This window comes from Vipera ursinii (genome assembly GCF_947247035.1).
Source record: "Vipera ursinii genome assembly, contig: SUPER_Z_unloc_2, whole genome shotgun sequence".
In the NCBI taxonomy this organism is placed as follows: domain Eukaryota; kingdom Metazoa; phylum Chordata; class Lepidosauria; order Squamata; family Viperidae; genus Vipera; species Vipera ursinii.
Window position 1 is genome coordinate 128188 of NW_028148448.1, and position 8931 is coordinate 137118.

Sequence of the window (8931 nt, forward strand, 5' to 3'; positions counted from 1 at the left end):
AAGGGATGAAGGAAAGCTGCTCGCTCTACTCGGAGGGTGGGGGGGCGGTCTTGGCCAAACGTTGGGACCACGGACGGTTGCCTGGGGCTTTTTGGTTATGTGGGAGGGGAGCGTGTGGTGGGTTAGAGAGGAGGAGGAGGAGGAGGAGGAGGACACAAGTATCGCTGTTAATATTGATCAGTTTAATCTCCCCTCCTCCTCCCCCTGTACTACTGCTACTCCTTCTCCCCTTACTCTCTTCTTCCCCTTCTCTCCTAGTCCCCCTCCCTCTCCTTCCCCCTCCCTCTCCTCCTCCCCTCTCCCTTCCTACTCCTCCTCTCCTCCCCTTCTCTCCCTCTCCTACTCTCCTACCTCTCCTCCTACTCCTCTCTCCCTTCCTCCTCCCCTTCTCTCTCCTCCTCCTCCCCCTCCCTCTCCTTCTCTTCCCCCTCTCTCTGCCTGCCTCCCCTCCCTCTCCTCCTCCATTCCCTGTATTACTGCTACTCCCTCTCCCCTTACTCTCTTCTTCCCTTTCTCTCCCTCCTAGTCCCCCTCCCTCTCCTCTTCCCTCCTTCTCTCCCTCTCCTCCTACTCCTTCTCTCTCCTCCTCCCCTTCTCTCCCTCTCCTCCTCTTCTCCCTACCTCTCCTCCTCCTCTTCTCCCTCCTCCCCCTTCTCTCCTTCTCCCCCTCCCTCTCCCCTCCCCCTCCCCTCCTTCTCTCCTTCTCCTACTCCCCCTCCCTCTCCTACTCCCCTCTCCCTTCCTGCTCCTCTCTCCCCTCCTCTCCTTCTCTCTCCTTCTCCTTTTTCTCCTCTTCCCCTCCCTTCTCCTGCTCCTTCTTTCGTCCTGTTCCTCATCTCCTTCCAAAGCTGCTTAAGGACCTTCCTTCCCCTCTGAATGTGAGAAACACTACAATGACTAGGAAAATACCTTTTGTTTGCGCGCGTCTGGTGCCCCGCTGCCCTGACCAGCTTCACACCATAGTTCGGCCTCCCCGTATGGATTTCTAGCACCTTCCGCCGTTTTCTCAACCGGGAAAACGAAGACTGTCGGCTGGGTTGGACAAACAGCCTTCTCTTAACAGGGTCCCCAACCGTTGGGGTGGACTACGCTACCCATAAGTACTTAACAACATGCCCCGCGTAGGGACCCTTCTGGGTTACAAATGAAGGTCCCGCTGAGAAAAATGGTCTTTCAATTTGCCATTTGCCTTGTTTACAGCCAAAATCCGGGGTAGGTTTTCCTATCCTTCACCTTCAGAAACTGACTTTCATCTCGGGACGTTCGATTAACCAAGATGAAACCAGCATCCGAAAAAGTAAGCCGTTTGCAGGGATGGCCTTCCCTGCACGTCTTGCGAAACCGGCGGTTGCGCCGGAGAAATGTAACTCCCATCGGCTTCGGAAGCTGCAAGTAAACGCTGTGGCCCTTTAAAGCAGCCGCGTCGTTTCCCCAAGGCTTCGCAATCCCAGGGCAATTTGGGGAACAGATTCAATACAGGTACTCCTCGACTTACGACGACCGTGACTGAGGCCAGAATTTTAACGCTGCTGAGAAATTTATTAAGTGAGTTCCCCCCACCCCCTTTTACGACTTCCCTCGCCCGCCTTTGTTCAAAGCGAACTGCTGGAGTTGTTAAGTTAGTCAGATGGTTGTGAATTGGGTCTCCGTTGACGCTGCGACTGTCGCTGCAACTGTTGTAAATACGAGCCAGTTGCCAAGCATCTGAATTTTGATCCCATGACCGTGGGGGGGGGGTGGGTTTTCCTGTCACGGTCGCTAAGTGTGAAAAACGGTCATACGTCCCTTTTTCCCAGTGCCATTTTAACTGTGAACAGTCACTAGGCGAATCGTTGTAAGTCGAGGAGTACTTGTATTTCACTCAGCTCTGCTGTCACTCATTCAGACAAAGGTTTGTGGGATTAAAAGGTCCATCTTGAACGTGGAAGGGGGAAAAAAGAAACAAAATCAGGAATCAGTTCGTGGCAGGGTGGGCCATTCATCAACTCGCTTCTCTTAACACAACCGCACCACTCGCAACCAGAAACGGATCGCCCGGTTCCTATAATTCTGATTTAACAGTGACTTACCTCAACCCGAACCCTAGACGTACGTATCTGATTTCTGACTCGGTCCCTGAAAAAGTCTTATAAATTTTTATTTTATTTTATTTTTGTTGTTGCTGTTGTTGTTTTTCCCTTTTAGTTTCGCTCCTAACGACAGCCTACAATTTGCTGCACAATTTGTCATGGAATCAAGCCGACAAGTAAGCTAAGGAACCCGGACAATTGGGTAAAATAAGAAAGATTTTTTTGTGGGGGTGGGTGGTGTTGGTGGTGGGGGGAAATGCCAAAAACATTCAAACACAACAAATACAGTCATTCCCTCGATGTTTGTGTAAGAAAAAAAAATGAAAAAACCAAAACAAACCACAGGCCAACTTTCTCTTCCTATGCTGGTTTGTTCTTTGCTATTAAGGCAAAAAAATAAAAATAAATCCCTGCATGTTTTTTTGGATCCAGTGTACACACCTGGCGAAATGGCCTGAAAACGATGAAGGACGTGGGGGTGGGGGTGGGGTGGTCTTGATTTCATTGTTTTGACTTTTCCAATCTGGGTATCTTGTTGATGTTGATTTTAGACAGGTGTCGGAAGGCTGGGGTGAATTGTGAGGTCCTTGGTGCTCTCTGAACTGGGTGGTTTTCTGATAGACGTCTCATGACCCAACTAGGGAACGTCATCAGTGCTAGAAGGAAAGAGGAGGAGGAGGAAGATTGTGGGGTCCTTGGTGCTCTCCGAGCTGGGTGGTTTCCTTGCAGACATTTCATGACCCAACTAGGGAACATCATCAGGGCTAGAAGGGAGGGGGGGTTGCGGAGAGGAGGAGGACTGTGCGGTCTTTGATGCTCTTTCAGCTTGCTGGTTTCCTTGCAGACGTTTCGTGACCCAACTGGGCAACGTAATCAGTGCTAGAAGGAACGCGGGGTTGCCGAGAGGAGGAGGACTGTGGGGTCCTTGGTGCTCTCTGAGCTGGGTGGTTTCCTTGCAGACGTCTCTTTGCCCAACTAGGGAACATCATCAGTGCTAGAAGGGAGGGGGTGTTTGCGGAGAGGAGGAGGACTGTGGGGTATTTGGTGCTCTCTGAGCTGGGTGGTTTCCTTGCAGACGTCTCGTGACCCAACTAGGGACCATCATCAGGGCTAGAAGGGAAGTGGGTTTCGCTCTCCGTTTAGCCATTTAACTTTGCAAAATGCTAGAGCCGCGAACCTACGGCACGGGTGCCACAGGTGACACGCAGAGCCCTCTCTGTGGACACGCGCGCCATCGCCCCAGTCCTAGGCCTTCAGCTGGGTTTTATAAAACCTTTTCGCTTTAGGCCTCCGCCGCCATGTGCAAAAGAAAAAAAAGGTTCAATCAATCAATTTCAACTTCTCGCGGGGAAAAAAAGATCTCGCAAAGTTGGAATTGATTGATTGAACTTTTTAGTCCCACCCAGTCTGCCGTTCCCACCGCAGCCACGCCCACCCAGTGGGCCACAACCACCCGGCACCCAACGATACTGAAGTGGGTTTTGGGTTGCAATTTGGGCACTCGGACTATTAAAAGGTTCGCCATCACTGTGCTAGAGAGTTCCTTCCTACAAATCAGCCATCAACAGACACACAGAGGCCAACCATGTTTACACGCCATTCAAGAGAGACAGAAAAACCTAGAAAGGGAATCAAGACCAAAAGACAATAAACTGGGATTAACACCCAGGTCAAAAAAACCAACAATAAACAACAGCCCAATTAAAGAAACACCCAAGAACCCTGCCACCAACCCTGAAAGAGCAAGCCACTGTATATCAAAAGGTAGCAAACCCCACACTCCTTCACACTGATGATGTAAACTAGTTGGGTCATGAAACGTCTGCAAGAAAACCACCAAACCCAGAGAGCATCAGGGACACCACAGTCCTCCTCCTCCTCCCTTCTAGCACTGATGATGTTCCCTAGTTGGGTCACGAAACGTCTGCAAGGGAACCACCCAGCTCAGAGAGCACCCAGGGCCCCTGATCTGCAGAAATCCTCCCGTATTTGTGCCACGTCGTATCTTGGATGTCACCGCCTCTCCACAAATGGGAGTTGAGTTGCCTATTGTGCTTTCTTCATTTCTCACCCGACACCCTGGCCAAGCGATCATTCGTCTTGCCGACAGAGCCCTCTGGACCAAATTGTGTTACAGCCTTGGGGAGAAAAAAAAGGTCGGTCGAAGTGACTCCGTTTCCCCAACGGGCAGTTCAGTTTTGCCAAACGGGAAGCAGCGGCAGCGAAGAGGTGTGGGGGCAGTTGCGCCCTACCAGGCTCGTGCACCTTTTTCCCAGCAGCATGGTTCCTGTAGTCCCCACGCCTGGCTGTTTCCTAATCTCATCACCAGGAGACGCGAAAAGTCGAGCACACGGGGGAAGAATAAGTGGCAGCTTCTGCGGGAGTTCGCTGCGAAGGCCAGCCAACGTTGCCGCCAGAAAGGGGGAATCCCAGAGGATATCTAGAAGGACTCGGTGTTTCCTGCCTGTGTTCTGCCTGTCCATCCTACGTAATTCTCGAATCGAAATAAATCCAAATCTCGGCACTGGACCCATTTAAATGATGAGCCGTATTCCAGATTGCAAGGGGGGAGGGCGCGGGAATCCGACCACCTCGGCGAGTGTCTCCATGTGAATGTAAAAGCTGTCGATACGTGTTCATGTAAAATCATGTATGTAAATCATCCTGTGATCCTTGAGGGGTGGGGGGCAGACCAAGCCTTCATGTAGAGAAGAGTGGAGTTGACCCTATCTCTGTTCTACTTTGTTGCAAATATATTTAATTTCAATCCAAAGGTTCTTCTCCGGTGTTTGGTTATTCTCTCACTTTTCTTTGCCAGTTTGTTCTAGAATTTAGATGGAGGTACCGAAAATCCTTTAGAAATGAGCAGGCTTGTGCAGGTAGTCCTCGACTTAGGACCTTTCGCTTAGCGACTGTTCCAAGTTACAACGGCCCTGGGGGAAAAAAGGATCGTTTTTCACACGCCCCGTTGCACCCTCGGGTGATCAAAATTCGGACGCTTGGCAGCTGACTCGTATTTACGACGGTCACTGTTCCTGGAGTCACGTGATTCCCTCTTTTGCGACCTTCAGACCAGCAAAGTCGACGGGGAAAGCCAGATTTACTTCACAACCGTATTTCTAATTTCACAGCTGCGGTGATTCCCTTAACAACTGGAGCAAGAAAGGATGTAAAACTCACACTACCTCACTTAGCCACAAGAATTTGGGGGCTCAGTTGTTGTCATAATTTGAGGACTAGCCGTAGATTCACAAGAGCCTAAGGGTACGTGCGAACGAGCTTGGGAGAGGGAAGGACGATCAAAATTGCAAGATTCGATTAATGTACGCTTACCATTAAGATCAGACCTGGGCATTTTATGGATCTCTTTATTTTGAATTCTTTATTGGCCAAGTGTGATTAGACACACAAGGAATTTGTCTCCGTTGCATCGGCTCTCAGTGTATGTACAAGTAACAAGTGTTCAGTCACGATCATAATGATAGATATCCTTCCAGCCCTTTGTGGATCGCTTTTATTTTGAAGTTGACTCCTGGTTTTGCTTTTTTTTTAAAAAAAATGTTTGTGTGTATAACTTACACAAAATTCAGGTATTTGGCAACTGACTCACATTTATGTTTGTGTTTATTGGACTTATATACCACCCTTCTCCCGTAGGACTCGGGGCGGTTCACAAGGAATTTAAAAGAACAATACACATTACAAAAGTTAAGAAAAGTTAAGAACAATTAAAATAAAACCCCTATTAAACTCCAATTAAAACCCAATTAAATAAAATTACAAATTAAAATTCTCAGAGTCCTGGGCTCGCGTGATCCCCCTTTTTTGCAATCTCCGGACAAAGAAAACCAGCACAGAAGCCAGCTTCCCTTCACAACCGTGTTACTAACTGAACGACGGCGGGGATTACTACCTTAATAACTGGGGCAAGGACGGTCGTAAAGTCAAATTCACGGTCTCGCTTAGCAACCAAAATTTGGGGCTCGATTGTAGTCGCTAAGTCAAGGACTACCGGAACGTTCACTGAAGCACTAGGTAGGAGGTCTCTGCGAATGACCTTGGGAGAGAGTGCTTACAACTTACACAAAATTCAAATATTGGCCAACTGACTCGCATTCATGATGGTCACAGTGTTCCAGCCTTACGTGGTCCCCTTTTGTGACTGAGCCTATAGCCTAGCCTAAGCCTGGCCCTGCTCCTGCTGGTCTGGCCTGGTTGCTTAGCAACCACTGGCCTGGCTTGCCTTGGCATAATCTGGTATGGCTTGGCCTGCCCTGGCCCTGCTCCTGCTCTGGCCTGGTTACTTAGCAACCAGTGGCCTGATACTTAATCCAGGCCCTGGCCCTGTTCCTGACAGCTTGGCCTGGCCTGGCCTGGTTGCTTAGCAACCAGAGATATGGCCTGGCCTGGCCTTTGCTTTGGACTTGGTCCTGTCCATGGTCCTGTTCCTCGTACCAGTCTGGCCTGGTTGCTTAGCAATCAGTGGCCTGGCCTGGACCTGGGCCTGGCTGGCCTGGCCTGGCCTGGGCCTCGGCCTGAGCCTGAGTCTGGCCCTGGCCCTGGCCCTGCTGAGCTGGCCTGGCCTAATCCTGGCCCTAGACCTACCCTGGCCCTCTTCCTGGGCTGGCCAGGTTGCTTAGCAACCAGTGGCTTGTGCAGGTCCCTTGGCCCTGAACCTGGCCCTGTTCCTCTTCCTGGGCCAGACTGGTTGCTTAGCAACTAGTGCCCTGGCCAGGTCTGGCCTGAGCCTAGCACTGGCCCTGCTCCTGGCCTCAGCTGGCCTGGCCTAAGCCTGGCCCTGACCGTGCTCCTAGCCTGCCTTGAAAATGGCCTTGTGCCTGTACCCATGGCCTGCCCTGGCCCTCTTTCTGGGCTAGAAAGGTTACTTAGCAACCAGGGGTGTGGCCTGACCTGGACCTGGACCTGTTCCTGGCACTGGCTCTGCTCCTGGCCTGGCTTGAAAATAGCCCTGAGCCTGGACCCATGGCCTTCACTGGCCATCTTTCTGGGCTGGAGAGGTTGCTTAGCAACCAATGCCCTGGCCTGTCCCTGTTCCTGACCCTGTTCCTGTTCCTATCCCAGACTTCTTCCTTACCAACCAGTGATCTGGCCTGGCATGGCCCTTGGCTTGGACTTTGTCCTAGCAGTGGTCCCGTTTTTCCAACTGGTCTAGCCAGGTTCCTTAGCAACCAGTGGCCTGACCCAGTGGCCCTGCCCCTGCTGGTCTGGCCTGGTTGCTTAGCAACCGGTGACCTGTGATGGCTTGTCCCTCGACCTGTTCCTGGCAGGGACTGGTTGCTGGGCTGGCGTAAGGCTAGCTCCTGCCCTGGCTTAACAATAGCCCTGGCCATCTTTCTGAGCTAGAGAGGTTGCTTAGCAACCAGGGTCCTGTCCTGTCCCTGTTACTGCCTGTTCCCTGGACCTGTTCCTGTTCCAGCAACCAATTACTGGGCTGGGCTGGCCTGTCCCTGTTGCTGTCCCAGTTCCTGTTCATGGACCGGACTAGTTCCTCAGCAACCAGTGGCCCTGTCCTTGTCCTTGGCCCTATACCTGTTCCTGTTCGTGGCCCAGAGTGGTTGCTTAGCAACCCGCAGCCTGTGCTGCGTTGTCCCTGTTTCTGTTCCTGGCCTTGGCTGGCCCTGCCTGGCCTGGCGTGAAAATGGCCCTCATCTTGGATCCGTGGCCTCTCCCGGTCCTCTATGGGCTGGACAGGTTGCTTAGGAACCAGTGATCTGGCCTAGCCTGTCCCTGTGCCCTGTCCCTCTTCCTCTTCCAGTTCCTATTCCTGGCCCGCACTGATTGCTTAGCAACCAGTGGCCTGTGCTGGCCTGTCCCTGTCCCTATTCCTGTTCGTGGACTGAACTGGGTCCGAATAGAATAGAATAGAATAGAATAGAATAGAATAGAATAGAATAGAATAGAATAGAATAGAATAGAATAGAATAGAATAGAATAGAATAGAATAGAATTAGGATAGGATAGGATAGGATAGGATAGGATAGGATAGGATAGGATAGGATAGGATAGGATAGGATAGGATAGGATAGGATAGGATAGGATAGGATAGGATAGGATTGTAGAATAGAATAGAATAGAATAGAGTAGAATAGAATAGAATAGAATAGAATAGAATAGAATAGAATAGAATAGAATAGAATAGAATAGAATAGAATAGAATAGAATAGAATAGAATAAAAAATATGGAATAGAATAGAATAGAATAGAATAGAATAGAATAGAATAGAATAGAATAGAATAGAATAGAATAGAATAGAATAGAATAGAATAGAATAGAATTAGGATAGGATAGGACAGGATAGGATTGTAGAATAGAATAGAATAGAATAGAATAGAATAGAATAGAATAGAATAGAATAGAATAGAATAGAATAGAATAGAATAGAATAGAATAGAATAGAATAGAATTAGAATAGAATAGAATAGGAATGGAATGGAATAGAATAGAATAGAATAGAATAGAATAGAATAGAATAGAATAGAATAAGAATAGAATAGAATAGAATAGAATAGAATAGAATAGAAAATATGGAATGGAATGGAATGGAATAGAATATGGAATGGAATAGAATAGAGAAAAGAGAGGCAAGAATAGAAAGAAGAGATGAGAATAGAATTTAGAATAGAAGAATAGAAGAGAGGGAGGAGAGGAGAAGAGAATAAAGAAAAGAGAAAGAACAGAATAGAACAGAATAAAATATATGAAATGGAATGGGATTGGAATGGAATGCAATGGAACAGAACAGAATAGATTAAGCATAGAATAGAAAATAGAATATGGGGAATGGAATGGAATAGAACAGGAAGAACAGAACAGAATAGAATAGAATAGCAGAGTTGGAAG

The 8931-nt window shown here is 48.9% G+C and overlaps 1 long non-coding RNA gene across 1 annotated transcript; it reads left to right on the forward strand.

The window, feature by feature from the left end:
* Positions 1-49: 49 nt before the first annotated feature.
* Positions 50-4846, forward strand: LOC310650506. The gene is made up of 2 exons (XR_014494387.1): positions 50-2245; positions 2625-4846. It is a non-coding gene; the product is annotated as an uncharacterized lncRNA (long non-coding RNA).
* The last annotated feature ends 4085 nt before the right edge of the window (positions 4847-8931 follow it).